Here is a 27,008-nt window from a genome sequence, read left to right on the forward strand (position 1 = left end):
ACTATAATGTTTCCCACAATATTTAAAATCAACAGACTTGTCAGCTTTTTGATTCAAATCTTTCCACACAAATCTCTTCGGCTCTTCCATGTTTCTCACTGTGTTAAAACGTCTACTTTTCTGTAAACTATAAATCACTGCCTCTGTACGGGAGATCTTAAGTTGGCAAAACCAGAGCACCACACAATACTACGTCACTAAATGTGATAGTAAGTTGAGCAGTGTTTGCAACTGATTTGGTGTCAACTTATTAATGTTATACTTGAGTAACAGACTGGTGAAGAAAATATGTTTAAAAATGATTATCTGTTAATGAAATAATATATTTAAAGGGATATTTGTATATTTGTATGAAAACATAGCATCTCCACACGCGAAATTTGATGATGTGCTCCGCGGAAGATATGTCGCTACAAAAAATTTGGAGATCCACAATATATAATTGACATAAAAATTAATGATAGGTCTACATCATATTAGTATGTGATAGGCCCGTATCCATGGGGTCTAGGGGAGCAAGACCCCTCTAAATATTTACTGGTCCCCTAGAATTTTCACAGTACGCTTGCAAATGAACTATAACAAGGTGCAAAATTTCAAAGTCAGACGCACTCGCCAATCCAAAAATAATGGTCGCCAGTATCTCTCACGTACAAATTGAGATGTCCCCTCCCCCAAACGGCCTTTGGTTTGACAAAGAAAGACTTCACATTCAGTGTTTTCTCTCACTCAGTGACAATTATTTTCTTACGAAACAGAAAATGCGCTGCCCTGTGAGTTCAGGCAGAAACCATTGCTACTGAACACTGGTCGCCAGCTCTAGATTTCTAGTTGCCAATTGCGACTTGGCGACCGGAAAATTTGTGTGCTAATGATCAACTATAATGATGATTAACTATAATACGTTTGGATCGGGACCCCCCTCCCAAACTTCTACTGGGCTTCCTCTAGATTTTTTGGCTGGCTACCAGCCTAGTATGTGATATGTGACAGGGCCGTAACTTGAAGAGGGAGGGGGCAAATGCATCCCCAAGGAAGCTCCCAGCCGTTCGAGGGGACCCATTTTAAGACAAAATTTTCTTACTCCGTATACGATACGAACAGGAAACTATAAATCAAGCATCTAATATGTCCACTATATTACATAAACAAAACAACACATAAAAGGTAAATAAAACAAAAATGAGTCGTGAGCCCATTTCAATAAAAAAGTTTACTATTAGAAGCCCTAGAAATAATGTTTATTCGTACGGCTTTGATATTTGTCAATATTGTCCCCTTAATTCATTTATCATGTATGGAACGGGCCCAAAGGTGTAGTCGTTAGTTACACCATAAAGAGTAACAGAAAGATGGAAAGAGGGAGCCCAAGAATTAGAGAAATAACTTTTTTCTAGGAGCACCAAATACGCGTATTAATGCTTACCCCCCCCCACCCTCATAAGAAAAATCTAAGTTACGGCGCTGGATAAATTTATGCAGGTGTAGAATACATAAACATAAAAACAGTAGTTTATGATTAAAATGAATGACTGCGTGTGAAAGAGGACTGTACTACTAATTTTTAAAAATTATATAACGTTTGCTGAAGGTGGAAAACGATGATGCTGTCCTATTTTATGAGTTTGAATTAGTAAAATTTACGAAAGAAGTATGTAATATATTTCTCGGGTTCTATAGGATTACGGGGGACCAAAACTACGTAAAAATACAATTTTTATAGGTGGAATGAGTTCATGTTGCGGAAAGATAATCGATATTGATATGTAAGTAATTTGTGAACTGAGTAGACTGGAAATGCCATGTGCGGAATGGAAAATTTTGCAATTACTATTATCTATCAATTAGAATGGACGAATACAACGTGCATTGCGGCGTTCTAACCCGACTTCGCTTGCTAGCACTCGCTCGTCAATATTTATTTATTTATTTATTTATTGATACAAGTCATGGTCATTACCAGCATCTATGGTCTTAAGCACGTCACGTTGGAGGGATGACATCCTCGGCGAGCACACAATCACGGTACAGGGAGGGATGTAAGAAACGGATAAGGAAAGAAGCTGTCTGAGGCCTGTAATTTAGATACCATCCCGGCATTTACATGGTCCGAATGAGGAAATCACAGGAAACACCTCATTTAGGATAGCTAGCCTGAAAAAGCTGTTACACCGTTTCGATCGTCTGACCCTGCCGGAAATCGAGCCCAGGACCAAAAGCGAGAGCATTAGCGACTACTCATGCTCAGCAATACTGTCTGAAACTTTTTAGTTAGTGGTATGTTTGGCTTTAGGTAGATTAACCTCAAAAACATTTAAGAAAACAGCAATGATTTTCAACAAAAAATTCTTTCTCCCCGTAATCCGACATATGGCTAGTTTTCAAAGCACATACTGAGAAAAAAATTGTAGGTAGTGTACTTAAAACGGTAGATAACATGCGTAATTCCTGTAGTTTTTGGACAATGTACAGCAAACGTATAACTGAAGACGCATATTTTATAATACTTTCCGTATAAGTGTTCCATCTATACGTATTTTACGTATGAAACAATATAGGTGGTCAGGATCTCACATACAAATCGACGCAGAATGTCCATCGTAGAACGTAACATAGGTATATGCATGTGATACACGGAAAACTGTTAGATGTCAGACATCCTGCAATGGCATAATGTAACATCTAAGGGCAGTACGTATGTAGCATATGCTCCATACTGATTTCTGTAGTAAGCAAGAGGATTTCGTATATTTGTATATACAATATATCGCTGTCTGGAGAACGGATTTTTCTTAGTGTGCAGTTCATAAGCAAGGGCGCTCATGTTGTGGTTTCCAAGGAGGGGGGGGGGGCAAGTATAAGCGACGTTTCAAATATGGTTTCAAATTTTGCTGTAAGTAATGTAAAAATTCTGTTGGGTTTTCAATATTCCCAAGTACAATTTCCTCTTATGGGCGAGCGCCCCACCTTGCCCCCCCCCTGATGGGCGCCCTTGTTCATAAGTGATGCAGTTATGTGGGTGCTGAACCTGTGGGTTCAGTATTTCTTGATAAATCCATTAAATGTTGTGCGTGTAATCCACAACGCTCACAGATATAGGCCGGAATTCATGTCACTTAATGACCTTTCCATTTTAAGGCAGTTATAAATGCGAAAATTGTCGATAAGTGATTCGCTTACTTTGATTTTGCAAATAGTTTGTACTATGATCGACTTTGTCCATGCGGCGTTTAGGGTATGGTCGACGTCGATAAGCTAATAAAACGAAATACTTCAAAAGTTGAGCCAGTGGGTGCGTAAACGTAAAGCCCGTGTAGCTTAGGTATAGGCTGCATAATTACTTTATTACATCAGTGTTAATGTGCATCCTTAAATTGGGATAGAGCAGTTTCCGCAGTTCAGCATCAACAATACGTGGACAAATACATATTACTTTGAAACTCACATTTCTTTATGAAAATAGTGTCATCACGCCTTCTAGACTGTACATGTGTTGGCGCATGCCAGTGATCCACCAGGAACAAGTACAATTCAGGGGCGCTACGAGATATAATTGTTCAAAAATTACATTTAAAAAAAAATATATGGGTGCATACTTAGTAGTAGTAATAGTAGTAATGATACTATAGTAGTAGTAAGGCAGTAGTAGTAGGGTAGTAGTTTAGTAGTAGCCAGGCCCGCAACGAGAGGGGTGGGCTAGGGAGACCAGGTCCCCCTCAACTTTTTGTGGCCCCTCCAGACTTCAATACAAAATTTTATTAATGCAAAAACACAATTTATATACTTATAAGATAATTTTAATGACGGACCCCCGTAACATATTCACGGCCCTCCCAAACTTTGTAGCTGGTTTTGGCCCTGGTAGTAGCAATGATAGTATAATAATAGGCTAGTAGGAGTAGTAGTAGTAGTATAGTAAGGCAGTAATGGTAGTAGTTGAGTAGTAGTAGTAATAATAGTATACTACTAGTAGTAGAGTAGCAGTAGTTCGGGTTAGGTGAGGGTAGGTTCAGGCAGCGAAATAGTCATATTTCAAGTCCCTTGTACATTAGTTTGCAGCCCTGGAATAACGCCCTTATGGAGAGTTTCATAGAAATAAAAGCAACATCTTATTGCTGTATCTATGTTCACAGATGACTTACATATTCTGCGCCTTCATAAATAAATTCCCTAAACATTTGTCTTTTGTTCTGAATTAACTAATTTTACCTGTAAATTGTAACTTTAAAAATGTCCACGTATTCTTAATCCCGTTTCTGCCACTCCAAAACACTTACTAAACCTACAAGAGTTCATTTGGTGCTAAAAGAAAATGATATATCATGAATGTCAGTAAACTTATAAAATAGAACATAACTGAAGAAACCTGAAATTTTAATCTTGATACACGTATCAGTGCGCAGCACGAAATGAGATTTTTTAAAAAATCCCGGCGTTCTTCCCGCCTTGATGGTACAAGCCGCAATTATTTACGCATTATTCAGTTGAGGGGGAGTGCGTCATGGACATGAGGGGGGGGTGGGCACCACTGCTTAAATTATAATCCACCTTGGCATGTTATCTCAGCCGTAATGCTGTCAACAGAGTTGCCTTGCTTATGGATACACTGCGCATGAAGTGCTCCAGGGAAGTGACGACATTAAGTGACGTCATGTCCTGTTGCTCTGGTTGTGTCAACTTAAGAACTCCCGCCTCTGTACACCAGAAACAAAAGCTCTTTAGTGTTACCAGAACAGATACATATAGCCTATCTGACTAGTTCACATATACAGAGACATTAAACGAAAAAAACTTCAATTTAATATTAACTAGATACTTGATTCAATAACATAAACATATAGATATTAAACAACACAGTGTATAGGGGTTCAAGTACAACAAAAAAGTACAAATGGGGAAAAGGTGGTTACGTTCTTTCAGTAAAAACTGAAATGTTGGGAAAAACGGTTTGGGAAAAAAAGGGAAAAAACTTAAAAATCCAAATGGTTTATTGGTTTTTTCCCACCTTCCCATCTCTATCTTTGACTTCCTATAACTTCTAGCACATCTGTCACTACAGTACTTTAAATAATACTATTTAGCACAGAAGGATAGGTCAAGTCTTTACATAACTACAATTCATCCCAAAACTTGTTTATATTACTACTGTAGTTCTTTAGTCAAGTTTTACACAGTGATATTGCTAATGTAAGAAATAAACTGATCTATAACTATGTTGCATATTACTAAAGATAGATTTTATCACACAACAATAAAATCTTATTTCCTGCATTCTATTTGTGTATGTGTGTGTGTGTGTGTGTTTACATGATTACAAGTTTGAATTTTGGTAGTGAAATCTTCTGCTTACTTCGTTCTCTATGGGAAACAATGACTTCTTAAACTCAGTCCATTGGTCACAGTTTAAACAAAATACACAGCTATTAACCTCAGACAGGATTTCAGTGTGGTCTTGAAAGTTCTTGATGATAATGCTGAATGTGTTGGTAAGGATGAACTTTTTCTGAGGTCCAATACTAGACACTCACTTCTCTCTAGCAACCTTTTTATAAACTTCATTCTTGTTTTTAATAGTCTCATTTTACGTTAAGTGTATCATTGATTCTATTAACGATAGACTAAACATTTTTATCTGTTATTTTACTATTCATTAACTTAATTACATTAAGCTCAACTTTAAACAACTCAATTTGATTCAGCATATGTTTATAATACTCTCTCTTCGAAGCTGTATTATATCGTGTTGAGAGTCCGGTGATTACAGCCGCAGCGGTTGTAATAATGGAATACACAGTAACAGGAATAAACACATTAATAAACCCTGTAGAAAGTGATAGGAACATGGATAGTATAAGAATAGTATAGACCCATTCTATTCTCTTGAACTTCCTTTTGTTTCTCGTTAATAGTTTCTCAAGATTTAGTATAGCATCCTCAATTAACGCTAGAAGATTCTCTGGTGGAATGTGATCTGGCATATTCATATTACTAAATGATTTTTAAATTATATTCTCATAAAAAATGCTTACAGACTAAACAAAATCTAGCAAACATGTAAATGATTACATCTTCTCAATCATCTGTTCTTTTTGTACGTCCTATTTAAAGTTCTTCTTGCCAATAATAACAACATCGTAGAATTGTTTTATCTGGAATATCACTTTCAAACTTAACAGACAATTTCTAATTAGTTCTATCATATATGGTTGCTGATTTATGTCTCCTTATATTAATTAGAAACATTAGTGTATTTTATAAAAACTCCTTTGGATAGTAAATCATCTCAGAGCTTCCAAATGTGATTCTCTTATATATGGTATACATTTCGTAAACTTAAAATGTATAGGTTTTTCAAGTTCCAACTTCAAAGACTCTAAGTGTGAATATTCATTTCGGAAATGGATATTTTGGACTTTTCAATTATCAAAATAGCTTGAATCCCATTCTCGATTATCATTTCTATCAGTTTTAAAGAAGGAAATTGAGAAATTAGGCGTATCAAATTCAGTTGAGATAAATTGTGTGATTAAACGGAATTCTAGTTATAGCCTGTAACTGTTTTCTGTAAACAGCAATATGTGCTGAACGAAATATGAATGTTACCGTCTTTTAACTTGTTAATCTTAGCAAGGCAGAATAATTAGTTTCATAATTAAAGACAGATATTCTCAACACCTTACTTGTAATCTTAACTTGCCTGTATGTAGTTGATTATTCTCCTGTGCTGCATCCTCTTTCTTCGTTTCCCAAATAGCAAATGCATTATCATTAGAACCACTTCTCTTATATGTATATTTTATTCCTCCTTTCAGCACAATATCTTTATAATCAGAACACAATCATGGCAAAATATTAGCAAAATACTATTTCTTGAAGTGTTCTTATCCAAGCAATTCCTTTCCACCCACATTCATCAAAATGAATTGTTTCTGGTTTTGAAATCCTACATGTATATACAGCTGTCGAATTTAAACGAGGATAATCTATAATCTATAATCTGCCCATGCTAAGTAACTTGTATTTGAGAAAACAAATGTGAAAATAAATTGTTAATAACTCTAATAATTTTCTTACAACTGTACTCATCGTCACCGACTCTGCCGTACATTTCAAATTTACATATATATTATCATAGCAGCAGGGCCAAGAGCATCCATTAAAGCTAAAATCGTTGGAATAGTAAATATTGACAACTTCCTGGGTTCGTTTCTTCGTTTGGGGATGTTTTAGTGAAAACAGAGAAGTTACCTTCCACTCACTATCTGAAATGAGTGGGAATAGGATGCACAACTAAGCGAGAGGTATTATTTCTGTTTGTGTTAACATAGGAATTTCTGTAACTAAATAATAACTCCAGATTTCGATAATTGAATTAATGTTGTATTTCATAACCTTGTGTAATTACGTGTAAAGTGTTGTGTATGAAGTCAGGTAATTAGAATATGCCAGTTCTAACACTGCATACCAAACATTGAGCCTTCGACTAATGTTTAGAAAGTGGCACATACCTCTTGGTGTTCTGTCCTGCTGCTCCTGCAAATGCTGCTTCACAAAGGTTCCTTCCGACAGCCAAGCCACAGACTGGATGGCAACTCGCTGGCGGTCACTCCCAAAGGATGGAACGGAGATTCGAACTGAGGACGGTCTGCGATATGATTAGATACGATGAATTACTGCGAACGGTCTGCATAACAATATCTCCTTCGTACTGTATGATAAACTTTCAGAGTTGGTCTAAGCGAAATATTGACTCGCAAAAATTAAAGTAATCTGTTTTTAGACATTCTTCTAGTTCGAGCTTTAATGTCGATCTCTCACTCGTCATCGTTGTTCCGTTTCTCTTTGACTGTCCGACTTCTCCGACTCTCTCCGACTCTTCTCCCGTGACCTCTGGTCCTCTCGTTTTTGTTGAATTTCCTGTGACCTGGAATCTGTCGCTTCTGCATTACGTCAGAGGCGTGTGCTCTTTCTCGTTTAGGAAACGAAATGGTTTCCTCATTGTGGGTGACGTCTGGCAATCCTTGGAATGCCTCGACTAACGATTCCTAGCAATTCTAACATACCCGAGAAGAGTGTCTTGTGTTCACAAACATCTTACAAATTTACTTACAACGAATCCTGGCAATTCATTCCAATCAGACATTAATTGCATTCTGATTTTAATTTTCTGTAATTAAATAATTTGCTAGTCAAAGCGTACCTCATACCATCATTACATAAGTGTTATTACATTTAGAGAGCAATGATTACAATGCTTATGTAATTTCTTTTAGTGGATTATTATTTCCTGACAGTTTACCGTTTTTATGAATCTAATACTGAAAATCTAAATTTTTATTAAAATATGATTAACTAAAAATAAACATAAAATAAATAAAATATACAGGCTCCGCCACATGCCCCCTGCTGAAACCCTGTTAGCTCCGCTAACAGACTAGATCTCGCAGGAGATCGTTTAATTTGGAACACAAGGTATATATAAAAATGAAATATATTGAAACTTTACACAAAATATCCAAAAACATCAAATATTATACATATATATATTATACCATGAATAAATACTTATTATTAAATGCAACAGACCCAAAACCAAATAGATTATTAATATTCTTAATTTTCATTCGTTTTATTAATTGTAATAATTATTATATGCATTTTAGTGTTGAGTCTGTATTCCCACACCGCGGCTAAAGTGAGAATTATCTCAACTCAACGCATGAGTTGTGTTAATTGCACATGAAGTTCTTTTTTATTTTGCAACTAAGATTATCTAGATTGCCGTTTTTAACAACGTTTGTAATGAAAATTTTTCCACTGTCATATACCACTGGACACTCTTTGCAGTCTTGCCAATTTAAAACAATTTATCTGTCCATCCATAATTCATTGCAACATTTATGACAAAATTTTACACACTTTTCCTCTAATTTTTCATACGCTCAACACAATTGAAATTATTATCTTTTACGTATATTCCACTTATCACTAGAATTTGACATCACTTATTTACTTTATATTTAATTCATAACACGTTTCACCAGAATCACTTATTTATGAACCATGAAAAACCACTTTGAGATAGTTAGCAACGCTGAACTTGACTTTGAGAAAAGAAAATCATCACTTTTCGAATCAAGGTTGGCTGAAAAACTTCCACGTCTCTCGTTCATTTGCGCGTCCGTACCTTGGTAGTTATGATCGCTGTCCCAACACACATGAAATTGTGGTGGATTTTCTTAATTTTTAAGTTTAAATGAACACTATATATGACGGGAAAAATGTTTCCCTTTCGCCGTCTTTCGTGACACCAATTTTACCGTCTATTTCGTTTTATTCACTACTTTATTCGATATTCGTGATTGGAAATCAGTGACGTGTCATATTTTCATTGCCGGGTCTCCTGAATGAAAATTGTGATTGTTGATGCTTCTGGAATGTGCTATCTCTTTTTCATTGTCAGTGCTAGTGTTAAAATATGCATTGCTTGAATCTGGCATTATTGTTTGAAGTGGAGTGCGGTTAGTGATTTGTATCATATGTGTGTTAGTGTCGTGCCTATGTGCTTTATTCTTCTCCACTCTCGCATACAATGACGAAAAATTTGAGAAAACGTAAATCTCTGTATTACATTCATCTTTTACTTCTGGACTAAAATTAACTCTTACATTACTTTGTCTATTTCTAGCGTTATACTTCCTTTCTACGAAGCCTTGCAAAGATGTAACATGTACTAATAATTACTATTAAGAGGATAATCCCTAAAATTACAGTAGGTATTAAAAATAATAATGTTTCGAGGTCCATTTCTTCCGTTTGTTTTCTGCAATAGATGAGATTTAGATAGAGTCGGGAAAGGTTCAATTGAATGGCCTAGTAAGCGTTATTTTCTAGTACAAATTTAAATTATCTATAGTTTCTAACTTGTGTCTGCTTGTACTCTTAGACTATAATATTTCGTCATTATAAAGCAGGCCTATAATGTTTACTTATTTGTCCATACGTTTGTACGTTTTACATAATATTAGTGTAAGACTACTCTTTTGTAACCTTTAACTTTGTGTGTAAAATACTGCCGGTATATAACCTTAAGTTTTACATGCTATGTCTCCTTTGTTTCCTCATAATTCATTAAAAAAGTGCATTTTTATCAGCTATCTTCGTCGTACTTTATCGCTTCAATATATTTTAAAATACTTATGTATATTCCCTGAGCTTCTTTTTGTAAATAACTATGCATTTACGTGATTATTATTAAGTGATTTTATTATAATTAAATTAGTTTTATTTCGTATTTCATTCGCTGTATTGTTCACTCCTCTCGAAGGATGCATGCGAGCGCATTATCCCGCATTTGTAACAGTTCGGATGCGTTCGGTAACGCTCTGTGTCGTCTGCGATGTTAGAGCGCAACTAGCCTCTAAACGGGTCTCAGTCCAATATTTCACCTCTTGCTAGTCAGAAATAACTGATGGTCGCAACGCAAACCAATACTTTTTCGCTGTCTGTAATTAACTCTAGCGTTTGTAATACGCATATGATCATTAATTAAATAATGCCAATTAATACTTTTAGTACAATGATTAATCATTATTACTATTTAAATATTAAAATGTTTATCTAATATTTTTAAATATATTTATATACTTAAAATACAAAATAAATATTAAACATATTTCAGAAGCACATTGGATCCAAATATCTCTCCTATATATTTCATGCAATATTCTCCTTTGACAGTATTGTTCATTAAACTATTTAAGCTTACTAAAAGTCTTGAACCCTTTAAATAACAATAAAAATGGTTTGTTAAATCTAATCGTTGTATAATTGCTTATACCACTCATTATTTACTCTTTCTATATTAACTATATGCATTCTACTAATACCTTTATATATCTAACACCTATTTTATCTATTATTAATCTATTTACTATTACTTCTATTATTAATGTTCCCCTTTCAGCTTACTATTTTTGTCTCTTTGTAATATTTTATATGTTTTTGACTATATTTACGCTCTCTATTCTCCTATATCAGATTTCATTCCTAGACTTGTCTAGTTTGTCTATCCTTATCTATTACTATGACTATTATTTTTTGGATTCTAAATACGTAAATAGGACATCGTACCTTACGGTTTACTGGTTCGGTCGGTTTCTCTTATTTGGTTGGTTACTCATAAACTATGAACTATACTTATTACTACATACACTGATGGTGGTGGTGACGATTGTTGGCGATGGCTGCTTGGTAAGTGTTCCCTGTATGTTTACTATCTCAACCTTCCACATTACCTAATTGTTGTGTTTACTTTTTTAAATTAACATTTCCGTTTTACAGATGTTGTTTACCAACGTATAATCTTAATAGAATGTTGTGCTCTTGGATAAAAATACATTTTCTATTACTTGCATTTATTATTATTATTGTTTATGCCTCGTCATTGTCTATTGTATATTTTCTTATAGATTTGTACAATTCGCAATATAATACAATTAATGAAATTACAGAAATAATCAATACAAATATAATTGCGGCCATTACATACATTATATAATCAGTTTTTAATACAAGTCGTGATACAGTCGTGTCCACTTTTAATTTTAATAAATTTTCCGCTAATTAGTTTAACTCTTTGTATGTAAAGTAAAGTTCAACTGTTTTTCAGTCCAATTGCCTATCAAATTCAAATGTTTATTATTTACAGCAATTACTTTATTAGTGGGAATGGCTAATTCACCGAAAATCAAATTGTCAAATTGACTATAATTTACAAAATATGAACGATTATTGTCATGCATTAATTTTGTTGACGTTACTTCGTGATGTTCGCCTAGCTTAGTTATATATCCTTCTTGTAGTGATGAATATAGTACACCTGCATATATAAACTTATATATTACTTTCCATAAATACTTTTCAGCATTTTGCTGACATCCATGTAATGATCCATTAAATAAAATATTGTTGAGGCATTTTGTTTCGTCGTCCAGCGTTATTAATTTGCAAAAACATGGAAAACTCTTGAATTCGCATTTTGTTCTATCGAGAGTGTGATATACACCATTTGCTAAATATACGGCATCAGGTAATTTATAAAAAAATCTTGAATTTTGAGTTAGATATCCCATAGAAATTACATTATAAATCATGGACACTGTATTATCGTAAATAATCGGTATTTTTAGCAAAAAATCAACATTGTTATAGTGATATCTTATAAGGTAAATAGATGAAACTCTATAAAACATACCTATGTCCCAACGATATATGGAATGTTTTAGAACGTCATGTGATTATATGAATTTATTTCCATTAGAATTTCACAAAATCTGATAAGACAATTGATTATTTATAATGTCATTAATTATTTTTGTTACTCTTTCTCTTGCAAGATGAGAAAATAAGTTAGTTATTTTTTTTCTTTTCGCCTGATGCAAGTAACAATACATTTCTTGCAGTTTACTTATAACATTCTGTAATACGTGTTGTACCTTAACCACTATACCATGAATTATAGAAATCTGATTATACCATACTTTTAGATTCTTTATTTCAGTAGTTAACAAATTTTCGTGATCAGCTAATTGCTTAACTGACGAAGATAGCTGTTGAGCATGTATGAGATTATACGTTGACAAACCAATTGAACTAAATCCCAACAAGAATGACCAAATCGGTCGTTTACTCCTCAAATTTTGAACACAGTTTGAACTTCCATTTATGAACACAAATTGACATGGAATTGAATTAATAATATTGTTTCTAAATTCCCTTTCTCTTTCAGTATAATCGTCTAAAATATCGTATGTCTCACTACATACATTATGCATTGGTACAGACTCATGAAAATTTATATGCATCTTAATCGTAGTGTAAACCATATTCGAAGCGTGTAACCTAAAGCATCCTGAGTTACAGCTATTCCCACATCTTGCAACGTTAACTGATGATGTTCTGCTTTTCCATTTACAAATATGAATACGCAACTTACTTCGTAGAGTACTTTTACTGATGCCATTTTGAAAACAGTTTTTTATCCAATATCGTTTATTGAGTCTGAAATTAATGAAAAATATTATAATTACTATTTTATCCCGATTTTATTTCCTTATTTATTATTATGTTTAGTAATTAATTTGTTGATTTATTGATTTATATGTTAACTTATTACTTTATTTATGTCCCAGGCACTTGATCTAACACACTAATTACTATAAAATTACTTCATATACATATTTATATGTTTAATATTTCCGAATTTCTAGTAACTGTAATCGAAAAAGTGGCTATCGATTCGGGACAATTCAGATGGAGACTCGCATTTCCTCAAATCTCGGGACAAATGGTTTGGTTGAGAAAAGTGCCCCTGACTGAAACTTTGTCGGTATACCAAATTTGCCTTATAGTTACAGTAAACTCTAACTATTCTTTTTTGAATTTAATTTTCACAATCAGATTCTTGTTCATCATAATCACCTAACTTCTCATCCTTCTCACTAATAAATGTTTTTAATCTTCTGATGTCTATTGTGTCGACCTTTGTTTCACCTGTCTTATTCTCATACCGAAATTTATACGAATTATTATTAATTTTGTCTACTATTATCCCTTTAATGTTATATCTAACGCCAAAACATGCAGGAATCGCAGCTCTTGGCATTTCTCTTACTAGTACCGGTTGTCAAATATCAAAATTTGGTTGATCGAATTTCCTTTCGATTTGCTTCTTTTGTGCTTTAAATTTTCTCTGCAAGTTCTTGTATGCAAGTTTTCTAGCCTCCTTAATCCCTTGAAGTCTTACTTCATTTTCCACAAATTCGCAAGGTATATCTAAATCCTGCTCGAGAAATGTTCGAGGTTCTACTCCATGCAATAAATAATATGGCAAGTAACCAGAACCATCATCCATTTGCATGTTCATAGTAAATATTAAATCTGGTAGGATATCATTCCAATTTGAAAAATCTTTTTCAGTGTAAAGTTTCATTACTTGTTGTAATGACCCTATGGCTCTCTCCGCACTTCCCCTATACTATAGTGGAAACTTGTATGTGCAAAATGCAAATTCATACCAAATTTCTCCGCCATTTCCTCGAGTATTTTGCTTTTATAAGCGGACAATTTATCTAGGTGTACCTCAGATTGAACCCCGTGTTTTGTGATTAAATCTTCGAAAATGACTTGTGCTAATATGTCTGCCGTAATAGCAGGTACTGCTCTCGCGATGACATATCTTGTAGCATTATCTATAAATAACAAGATGTATTTATTTCTATTATTTGTAGAAACTTTAAATGGCCCGACTTCGTCCAATATTACGGATTGAAAAGGCGCATAAGACGGGTACGTCTGAGCATGAAAAGGTATTCTGCCTTTTTTCCTTTTCTGCATCTGGCAGCTTATACATTGACTAACTTTTTCTTGAAAAAACGTCTTCATAATCGGGAAATAGACAAGTTTCAATGTTCTCCTATAACATGTGGTGTACGGATAATGTCCACCTCCATATATTGAACAATGTATGTTTCGGAAATCCTGTTCTCTGAAAGAAACGGGATGCACAATAACTATTTGGTACCGCTCGCCAACCTTTGAGTTCTATACCATTTGTTGTCTTTAATTGTATACCACCTTGCTTTTCTTTCAGCTTTTACATCCGCTTCTTCCGGATTTTCGATAGCTTTTACTATGGGCCCGAAAAACGAATCTTGTCTTTGCAACTCACCAACGTCTGTATCTTTGTCAAACGTTAAATTTACCTGAAAGTCTTCGATGTTTACTTTTGAAGTTTCTAAATCTACATCGTCCTTGATAGTAAGTAGTGCCCCTTGATAATATGTCACTAGGATTTTTACCTCCTGGACAGTGTACTGGCGTATAATTATACTGAGCCAAATCAAGACCCCACAGGACTAGTTTTGCAGATTGCTTAGGAGAAGTTTGTAAATATTTTAACGCCTTACAGTCAGTATACAATTCGAATTCTTTGTTGAACAAATAATAAATAATGCTCTTAAAGAACTTATTACAGCCAAAATTTCCAATTCCACGATGTGCCTTGTCTTTTCCTAAGGTCGCAACACACGGCTATAGTAGGTTACTGGGGTCCACTCATTATTCGACTGTTTCTGCATTAAAACTCCACGGATTGGACTTGTAGACGAATCGGTATACACCCTGGTCTCTAAATCTTCCCTAAGTGGAGCTAGCAAAAGTGCATTCATCAATGCTAGTTTTAATTTTTCAAAGCCTTCCTGATAACTATCATTCCATTCAAATTTGTGTCCCTTTTTCAATAATGGTTGAAACACAGATGTGATCTTAGCATAATCTTTACAAAATTTCCGTACATATTTCGTCGAACCTAAGAACGATTTGATTTCTTTAACAGTCTTCGGGGGTTTACATGCCTTAATCGCCTGGATGATCTTCGGGCTTACTTCGTAAGCGGCGTCACTAACGATATGTCCTAATGCCAACACTTTCCTTTGCATGAACTGACATTTTTCCACAGACAGTTTTATTCCATAATGTCTTAACCTTTTGAACACTGAGTGTAAAACCTCTACCATTTGCTCTTGTTTATTAACGTTTATAAATATGTCGTCCATATAATATGAAACGGCGTCAGGACTTACACTAGCAACCGTCATGGCCATTATTTTTGTATATATCGCAGGGGCTGGAGGTAACCCATCGGTTATATGAATACGCACCTACACCCAGTATATTAAACGCTGTGTAATCTCTCGACTCCTTAGAAATAGGCACTGGGTGGTAGGCCGACTTAACATCGAAGATGCTAAAAATTTATGACCCCCCATGCACGTCATAATTTGATAAATGGGTGGTAAAGCTATGCTATGTAACTTGACACGAGCATTTAAAAATCTACAGTCCAAAACTGCTATTATCCCTCCTGACGGCTTTTTAATAAATAGCATAGGCGAATTATATGCACTGGATCTCTCTTCTATGATGTTCTGTTTCAGTAATATATTTATTTGTTCCTTAACTTGATTCTTAATGCAATGGGAATAGGATATTGCTGTCTTCGGAATGGGACCTTCGTTTCCAATTCAATATGGTGCTCAAAATGTTTTACCTTTCCTAATTCACTTTCCTGCCATGCAAATACATCAGCATACTTGTAACACAAATTCTCTATCTGTTCCCTAATTTCTGGTCTTGTATCCTCACCAAATGTTAACCTGGAACTATCAAAATTCTTTCTTGATTTTAACACGTTCTCAATATCCTCATCTCATAATCCTTCTTGCCTTAATTCCTCCTCACCTATACATTCTTCAGCACGTCCTAACATAACATTGGATCTCAATATAACAAACTTATTTGATGGATTCACTAATTCTATTTTGTTGTCCTCAGCCGATAATAATACTCTAGGTATTAACACATTATATTGCCTTTCCAAACCTCTATAGGGCTCTAACAAAAACTCTTTATTGTTTCATGAATTCACCAAGTTCAGATCAACCGTGGTTTTAGTCCTAAGTAATAATCGTACCTTATGTCCTAATTCCCATTTAGGTCTTAGACTGTACTTAATACCAATTGCAGCATTTTCTCATACGGACACAGAATCTTGTTCTACATTTCTTCTAAATTGAAGTTTTCCACATCTTTGTAGCGTTATTTTCTTCTCACCATAATTTATCTGACAATTTTGACATTTCAGGAAATCCTTTCCGATTAACACTTGATATGGAAAATCTTGAATTACTCTAAACGCTAAATGAAACTTTGTCCAGAAACCTTAAATTTAATAATTGCTACTTTACTTATTACTAACACATTCTGTGTTATTCCTCTTATTCTAGTTGACTGAGAAACTACCTTTGCATTAGGAGGTATCAAACGTTCATTTATAATAGATATCTGTGATCCAGTATCTATTAATGCCTGTAATTTCTTTCCTTCTACTTCTACCGGTAAATACAGCATATCATTATCGTGAGTTATAGAGGCTACAATTTCTCGAATCTTTTTATCCCCTGTAAATGTGCCTCTGCCATTTACAGAGTCATTTAGTTTGAACTTTGTGTGTTCGGTGGTTGGTAGTATGTAGTCCCGTTTACCTGATTCGGAACCACCTGCACGTACTGTGGTTGCTGACTGTAGTGACCTTGATTTTGACAACATGACTGCCAATGATTTCTATTATCGCAACCATTTCTCCTATCCTGTCAAAAATTCTGTCTTCGTCCGCCTCTATTTCCACGCCAATTACCTCTATTTCCTCTTCTATTTCCAAAATTACCGTTTCCTCTACCACGATTGGAATTCTCGTAGCTCCTATTTCAATTCCTGTTACTTTTGTTCCTAAACTGGTTTCGACCTCTACTCCTAAAATTTCTATTTCCTCTGTTATTATTACTTCCTTGATCTTTAGGTAAATTTCCTTGCCTTTCTTCTTGTTCATCCTGACTTTGAAATTTAGTCGCTAAGGTCACCTGCAATTGCTCTATATTCTTCTCTAATTGAGCCAACTGTGTTGCGCTCTGCGGTTCCTGTTTCACTTTTACGTCATCTTTGCTTCTAATTTCTTTATAAAAAAATATTCTATTTACATCCGAATCACTATCCTCTTTTTCTACTTGTTCCCGAATTTTCTTAAGCAAGTCCTTAATCGTAACTTTACCTGCCTCTCCTTTTACTCTCTTGTCAACCTTACACGTATTCTTCTAAATCTTTTGCAGATCCTCAACAAACTTATCAATAGTAGAAAATGTACCGTGCCAACCTTTTCCATATAATATGGTTGTAGGCCTCCGCCTATTATTCCTACCTTTTTCTTATCGGTCATATCCGCATCTAATTTTTCACATAACCCTAACATGTCGTAATTATAGTTAATTATGGGTTCATCTTCTTGATGTAACCTTTCTCTAATTTTATCTTCTATGTCCATAGTTACATTCGTCCGCGTGAATTCTTCTATAATACTATCTTGCAATTCCTTATAACTTAATTCATGAATGTTTCTTCGTTTTAAAAATAATTTAATACATTACCGTCTGGTACCTTTAAACACACTAGGCAACAACTATTTTCTTTTTGCTTCACTAACACCCGCAATCTGGTAAGCATTGAAAAAGTTAATAATCTCATTATCGGCTTTTAGATCGAATTTAGGCAATTTATTTACGTCCGCGTAAAACGTAACATTCGACGTCATCTTGTCCTTACTAGTCGTATTATTATCTAAAAATTCTTGTTTCTCTCTTACTGAACTATTATCAACTTTAAAAATAGATTCAAAATCTTCCGAAAACGATTGAGCAACATGACTTGAAGGAAAATTTTCTACAGGACCAACCTTAGAACTAGGTTTTCTACTTGTACTTTCTTGTTCTAATACTTTAACTTGTTTCTTTTTGCCTGGTGTTCCTATGTTAAATGAACTATCGAATCCAACCTGGACACCTCTAAACGCTTTTTTTCTCTTGTAGGGACCACTTCTTCACTCATTTATTATAATCTACGAACATTCGTCTAAATATTATGCAAACTAATTTTATACTTAAGCATTACTTAAAAACAACAAGGGTGGGCGGGACGGGAACTATAATTCATACTCATAAAGACTATTTCGAAGTTAATTTTAGACTAGAGTCGAATATTACCATGACATAGACTATATATCACCTGACGATCGAACTTAAAACCTTTGCACCATGAAATTAACTAGGATCTTAACAACGGCGCAAGCCACCAGCATGTCTCCACCATGACATTGCTGGGATAATATAATTCGTGACGAAGACTATTACTCTGTATCTGCGCAACTGGGACGGAAACGGGAATCGAACTCCAGCATTTTACCATGACAATGCGGTATATATTCCCTATAAATTTCATGCTGGAACCGAACCCAAAGCATACTCCACCATGACAATGCGTTAAATATATCAACTGGGAATCGAACCCACAGCAGTCTCCACCACGTCAACCTCTATGGTTCGTGTCTAAAATTTGGCGATGTTTGTGTGAACCAAGAGAAGTTACCTTCCACTCACTATCTGAAATGATTGACAACGAAAGATACTACTATGCGAGAGGTTATAGCTTGATTCATTATATTACAGGGATTTCAATAACAGAAAAAACAACACAAGATTTCGATAGTTAAATAACGATTGTATTTTCATTATGAAATGTAAGTAAGTGTAATGTGTCGTGTAAATGTTTCGGGTAATTAGAAGTTTGCCAGATCTAACATTGCATACCAAAATTGAATTGTCGATCAATGATTTGAAAGCAGCAAATACCTCTGTGAATCTGCTCTGCTATTCCTGCTGGTGCTGGTCCAATGATGCCTTCCTTTCGTCTGGCCACAGGCTAGGCGGTGTCTCTCTGATGGTCTCTCCACTGGATAGGTCGGTGGTTCGAACTACGAATAGGCTGCGGTCTACGCTGAATGCATCGAAGGTCTGCCAACGGCTAGCTTGTTGTTTATTATTCAAAACGTCTAATGAACTTTAAGAGTTCGTCTAGTTAATGTTAAAATCGCGTAACTTGTAACAGGCTGATCCTAGGCATTCTGTTAGATGTTTTCATTCGACTTCAATCCTCGATTCTCTCGACCGTCGCGATCTCCAAGAACACTCTCTCGAATATTCTCATGAAACTCTCCAAGCAACTCTCTCCAGAAAACTCTCCGTCAAACTCTCCCGATGACCTCTCGTCCTCCTCGTTTTGTGGAACTTCCTCTCATCTGGAATCCGCCGTTGTTGCATGACGTCAGAGGCGTGTGCTCCTTCTTGTCTAGGAAACGCAGACATATCCTCATTGTGGTCGACGACTGGCAATCCTTGGAATACTTCGAGTCACGATTCCTGGCAATTCTAACATACCCGAGAAAGTGTCTGGTGGTCACAAACATCTTACAAATTTACTTACAATGAATTTTGTTAATTCTTTCCGATCAGACATTAATTAGATTTTATCTTCAATTTCTTATCATAAAACAATTCGCTAAAGACAGCGTGCTACATACCACTGTTACATAAGTTTTAAAAGCAATGACTATAACAATTATATAAAATGTATTCCCATTGATTATTGTTTCCGTGTTACTTTACTGTTTTTGTAGATCTTACAACTCAAAATGTAACTCTTTTATAAAATATAATAAACTAAAATACACTTGAAATGAATAAGATGTACGAGATCTGCCACATTATTGAAAATAACAGGTTATTAGTATTTGATACGTAAATAAAATCTGGGTAGCAGTAAATGTATTTATTCGTAGAATGCATATGTTATATACTTATAAAAATATCAATGTGTATTTAATGTTGACAAAGAAAATATCACTTTATACAAATTCAAAATGAAACTTATAAAATGCTACTTAAATAGCACTACGTTTTTTAAGAACCATTCAATAATATTTAGAATATTCAAAACTAAACTCTTTTTAAGTTATTTCTTTGATTTAGATATGATAACAATTCTTGTTTGATAGAGCACATTTGTTTTCACTGGAAACTATGATAATCGAAATTCTTACCACCTTTATAATATATGTTCATACGCAACGTCTCTAAGATCATTACACGCTGTAAATTACGTTGGCAAGCACGTATGAGAAGAGGGATAAGATAACACAAAGTTTAACACAAAACATAAAATAAAATAAAGTTACGTACCTACTATGCTGACAAATACATGGAATTATTAGCTGGATAATGTACTGAAGTTGTTTAATTGATAATGAGATGTAAAGAAAAATTAAAATTATATTATGCATGAAGGAGATGAAAAAAATTTCGGGTTGTTTTTGTGGTATGAAATTTAAAAAGTATATATATTATCGAATGCAGTATTTGATTATTAACCTGGTTTGTTTGATAATTATACTCATATATTCACTATGACTTTTATGTTTTAGAATATGAAAATGCTAATGGTCTACTCATTTGAGTGCTATATTTACTTGTTCCGTATTTAAATTTTTGCTAATCATAATCTTTCGTGCTTCTATTAATATAATTCTCGTCATTATCAAGGAATTATCAGTGAAAGTGCATATCAAACTAATTCAAATACACTATTTTGAAACTTAATATTGATAAAATTTAAACATTTAACATTGTCTCCTTTAATGAAACCCATTCAATTGTATACATTCTTTAACAGTTAAATCTACTGCTTCAGGTAAAGAAAACAAAATTACCAAATACTTTGGTTCATTGGGAATATTCGTATTATTAATATTGACCAAAAAGCTTAAAATATAATAAAGAAATATACGATTCTGTTCAATGTGTCCCAATATTTAAACACTTCTCTAAAATATGAGTTTGAAAAGGTTGTTGCCGTAGTGATTAAAAGAAATGAAATCTTTCAGTTTATCGTCTCACGATTATGAACTTTAGGATAAGGGAGACGGATAATTAATACAAGTGAATGAGGAGTGAAAAAAATTGTGGAACGAGAATGCATGAACAAACGGCAGTACCGAAAGCGTATAAAGAAAAGCCAAGGACACCATGTAATTTACTACAAAATTACTTGGCAGATATCAAAGCAGGGATCCCACACACATAGTTCCTTACCATTGTACCATTGTAAGCCTTCTTTCTTTTAGCGGTAATAATAATAATAATAATACTTCCGAAAATGGTAAAACAGTAAACTATCAGCATTTTACAACTATTGTTGTATTAGTGGTTACTATTAAGTTCATATTTGTGTTAATCTTGTTTGTTTTTTTTTCATTTTTTTACTTATTGTTGCTATTAGTATTGATACGACTTCAACTCAAAACTACTCTTGTTATTATAGTCACAATATAGCGAATGTTCCAATAAACGATATTGCATTGATCAAGGTGTCTAAACCTTTTGAGTTCAACAACTATGTGAAGAATATTCCATTGCAACCCGAGTCAGGATTTCAGCTACCGGGTATGTATTCCTCTCTCCCTCTCTCTCTTTCTCTCACTCACTCTCTCGATATATATATATAAAGACGTGTGTCTGTGGTAATCATAACAAGGTAAAAGGAGATTCCTTATATGAACAGGGAAAATCACAAATGTTCTACTTTTTTAAATTATAGTTTTGAACCAAGGAATTATAGATTGCATCATTTATAAAATTGATGAAGATTATCTCAGACTAGGTATAAGTTTCCTTTCCTAGGAATCGTTCTGAGATAGGAGGCTGGCATGAATAAAAATTGTAACTCTGCACGTACTATTGGATCCATTGTAAAATGCGAATGTATCTCTACTTACAAGATGGTGGCCATTGAAATGCAGGTCGTGAAATAATCACCTAGATTAGGCTTGGATTCTAGGATTGGATTAAACTTTTCTAGGCTATGGGCAAACCATGGCATTCAGTTTCTAGCTTTTGTACTCCTACAAATTTAGTGTTGTTGTAGCTCTGTGGTGTCATTCATTCATAGGATGAACGGTCTGACTCTCTAGCAGAAATAAACAGACCACTGAGATAAACTTCCAAGCACCAGCGGCTTCAATCTGACGGCACAATGGATGTATTTCACTCCCCTTTTGTAAATATATGAGTCATGTCTCTAAACTGAATCAACGCTGTGGAATAAACTTTAAAGTACACACTTCCACGTGAATGAATGCCTCCCAAGATTGTGAAATCACAGGCTGGATAGCAAATGGCACTAGACTTCTAATGTCGGCGGAGATACCTCACACAGAAGATATTGTGTGTGTGTGTGTGCAATACGTGATGATAGGCCAATCTATAGCCCGTCATTAAAACTGTAATTGATACCACTTACTTGGAAAGTAGAAATCAGAAACCTACACACAAGGTACAAATATCATCATCACAAAAAATGACGGACATTAAATCAATTTCCAGACCGGGAAAGTTATTTAAATATGAAAATGAAATATCTGAGTTTTACGTCCCACAGTTATACCGGTTATGCTAAAGGAGACGGTGGTAATGAGTAATGAATGACATGGTGGAATGAAAAAAGTGGGAGGAAACGGGAGAACCCCGATAAATCTTATGCACAGAGTGTTTGTCCACCACAAAGTTAACTTGGCTGGGTGTGGGATCGAACGTTTTACCACTGAGACACCGCGGCCCAGAAAGGTAATTAATCATAGAATAAATGCACTATCGTTGATGTTCCTTTTTCAAGAGAAAGTTGTATTTAAAATTTGCACTTCAATGTTTCGTCTTGAATTTCCAGAACCGAAAAATATATGATTTAAAATTCATAACACAAGTTTAAATTGCTGACAATTGTACTCTGTATTTCAGGTGTAAAGCATCACAAGCAGAGGTGCGCGATATTCCGCTTGGCGTTGCCGGAATGCGGACTTCCCTTTCCCTTCTCGCTCTTCCTACAGTTGAGATTAGGACACATATTGGCAACATTATTTACAATGTAAATGTACTATTTCAGCAAACCCAAGAATTTTGACTGTGCATCTTAGAACTCTATATATAGCAACTAAATTACCTGTTAACGTTTCTAGTGGATATGCTAAACACTCGTCTTCGACATTACTTTCACTATCGTCTATGTCAGCTAATATTTCGTCATTGACTGAACCTGAGTCTTGTAAATTTATTATCATGGGCTAGGAAAATATGTAAAGAAAAAATAATTCTTCAAGCCGGACTTTGTATCATTTTTTTTAAAAGAAAACTTCGTACTGTTACTCGGTTTGCTTAAAAACATTGTCAGCTACATTTTTAGCACAAACGTACTATCACGAAAGAAAGACACCCACATACCGATGAATTCAGTTTATGCTAGAGGAGAAATTACGTTCATAACAAGTTTTCATAATAAGTAACACTCTTGTGCTTGGTGTAGGTGTCTCAAATGTAATGTGTCTGATTCCTAAGCAACTCAATATACTCGAGTTTGTTTTGGGTTACGATAATTTATGATACCATTCAGACATCTGGTGGTTTTGAATCCCTTGTAGAGAAGAAGAATCTATCTTGAAGTAAATTTCAAAACAATATTACGAACTTCCCATACTTTGTTGTTACGATTTTAGTCATATTATATAAAAATATGAATCAAATTGCAAAGGCGTGTAGCCACGGGGGAAAAGGGGACCTGTCTTTCCAAACTATTTCTAACTCCAAACTGAGGTTCGTCTGTTATATGTTTAATATTTTTTTTAATAGTTAATGCAAATGAGGGACTTTTATAATAAAATATGATTTTTTTTAAAAAATCAATCATCATCAATACGCTTTATGTACCTAATTAAAGCAACTAAAGTTAGTCATAAGCTTTAGATCCTTATTTCCTTTATTAGGAGCACACTGTATGAACTCACTACTATATAATTGCATAATAATATATAGTAGTGTTTTCTATTCGAGTTTTTTTTTACCTATTATAACCCACTTAAACACAAAGTCAGAAAAACAGACTGTTATAAACAACATTTGTTTTCTTATAACATCTTATTTATTCATCTCCTACAATACGGTTTTCAACTTTAGTACTGTCAAGAGCAGTCGTTTGATAAGGTAACATCGTGAAAATATAATATGTGTATAGTATGTATTGTGAGTTAAAATGCTTTCATATTCTGAAAGAGATCATTTGTTCTCTTTTAAATGTGTGAAAAATTTTCCTCCCTCTTAAAATAATATTCCCTTAGAACAATCTGCTTATTACACCCATGATTATTCTGTAATAAAAGTTGAGTTCTGTTTTCAAATTGAAGAAAAATCCACTGGAATTAGACGCGGGACTCATCGCTCGTTTTACTAATTGTTTTATATAGAAACCCTTAAAAGCGTGTATCATAAGAAGCAGTTGACATAAAAAGATGTAGTTTTCAGTTATGTTTTCGTAATTATTTTCTCTACTTCGTAAAGTGAGAAGTTGGTTTGCTAATACAATATTTTTAATAAGTGTCAAAGATATTTTAAGATTCGAAGTAGCGCAAGATGCTAGCGTGCAGAACTGCTTGTCGCGAATTGTCAACACCTGTCAAAGTCAGTTAGACGCCGAGTGAAGCCAACTTAAAAACGATGCAGCATCTCATTTGAAACACAGAATAATATTGTAACCAACATACAGGATTTTTCACTTTATCACAGAAATAATGTAAATTAGAGATAACGAATGATTAACATTATATAGACTTTGATATGTTTTCGAGTCTCTTTGAGGTTCTTACATTTAAGAGCAAAACGTTCTCATTTGGTTCTGTTAAACCTATATATTGCATATATTTTAGGGTGGGCCGAATTTCAACTTTTCCCGAAAACCGGTTAGGCGAAGCGGTAAAAGTATGTCTTTTAGTGGGCAAAATGTGCCAGATTTTTCAGAACATTCAGACAACGTCTTCATGTGCCGCATCGAGGTTGTATGGAAATATAAGCAACCAGCAATACATGGTAAAATATTTCATGTTTTGTCAATGCAAAACACACTTATTCTCGTCTTTCTTTAGATCCAGCCCTAAGAACAGCTTGAAAAATACCTAGATCACCTTTCCAAAGCCCACTTGCCTGTAATTGCTAGCTTAAATTGGCTAAATTTCAACGATTAAAGCAACAAGGTTGTGTCTTTTTATTTGTATGTACAGAAATTGATTTATTTTGTTTAGCCTAAGGGTATAGTTTATTTATTTATTTATTTTTTTATTTATATTTTGTTGTAATGCAATTCATTATCAACATTCTCGATCGTTTATTGTGTGTCCAAAAAAAAAAAAAAACAGATCTCTCCACGAGGAGGTGACTGCACTTCGATTTTCACCCACTTTTAGTTCCAAGCTTGCCAAATTTTCAGCCATGACCTTACTTGCTTGAATCCTCACTTACTTGCTTTACTTTTCTAGATGGCAATTTATCGATCCGAGTGTTGGTATTTCCTTGCTAAAAATCAACGAACAGCTTATAAATCCGTCGGGACTTGCCGGCCCACACACGGATTGATAATCTTGCGTCACCAAACGCATCATTCGCCCTACTCTTTAGATATGGCATGGAAACTCAGTTATTTCTTCTCTGGGAAGTTTCACTAATCGCTACTGCAGCAGCTCAAGATGCAGGAGATATTTAAACGGAGCGCAAGAACCTTGCTATTGATATAAATAACATTGGAAGGAAAAAGATAAAATTCAGCGCAGCTGTCCAAGAAAGTAACGACATAGCCTGAAAATCTATTAGAAGAGTGTTCTTCGATGGAAGAAAGGACCAGACCCTGACGCAAGTGAAAATATGAAAACATTTTTATCGAAGGCAGATCGAGGAAGAACAACTGACAATAGTGGAAGAACTAGTTTCAACATATTTGAGCAACGTCGTGCCGAACTATAGTAATGGGGAGGTCATCACCGCGTCTGTTTACGAATTTGTTTATGAAAACGAAACTGATCTGTCAACGGTGGTAGCAGCTGGCTATGACAGTACACAAATCAGCAATGGAAGATTGAAAGGGGTTCTACATTGTTTAAAATGGTAAAAGGAGAATTTCAATGGACAGTTTGCCTTGTTCATAAAAATGAACTATCGCTTCGTTACTTCATAAGACATCTCGACAGGGGACATCTCGAATTTTGGGACCTATCCGAAGAAAGCTTGACAAGTGTGAGGAAGGGACCTTGGTAAAATATCAAGCAATACATGTTGACTGGTTGGATGAATTCGCTATCATTAAAGACCTCAGTGCAGACCAACAATATTCACTAGCAATCTGCAGAACAATTCACTCAGGGTAGTGTTCTTCGAACTTGCAGAACAACTAACCCTGTGCAATGGTCCAATCAGGTTGGCTCAATAAGCACAGCAAGACCTTGCGAGGCATTCATTTGTCTTATACAGTACATCCTCAGGGTGTATCTCCGGGTTTGGTCTGCCACCCAGCAAAAGTCATCATGCTTTGAAGGATCGTGGAATTTATTGAATTTAGGACAGGTAGCCCAATTTCTACCCTCGGAACCTAAGGAGATAGTATTTTCATGGGTATAATTAATGATACAGTATTTCGAA

General features: G+C 34.7%; 1 long non-coding RNA gene across 1 annotated transcript in view; it reads left to right on the plus strand.

Moving 5' to 3' along the window:
• LOC145665883 (uncharacterized) overlaps window positions 1–21,941 on the plus strand; it is a 119,307-nt gene extending 97,366 nt beyond the window's left edge. The window contains exon 4 of the long non-coding RNA XR_014127675.1: window positions 21,823–21,941. This is a non-coding gene — a long non-coding RNA (uncharacterized LOC145665883). The remainder of the gene's footprint in view (window positions 1–21,822) is intronic.
• The last annotated feature ends 5,067 nt before the right edge of the window (window positions 21,942–27,008 follow it).

This window comes from Thermobia domestica, chromosome 1 (genome assembly GCF_964235325.1).
Source record: "Thermobia domestica chromosome 1, izTheDome1.hap1.1, whole genome shotgun sequence".
NCBI classification, from domain to species: domain Eukaryota; kingdom Metazoa; phylum Arthropoda; class Insecta; order Zygentoma; family Lepismatidae; genus Thermobia; species Thermobia domestica.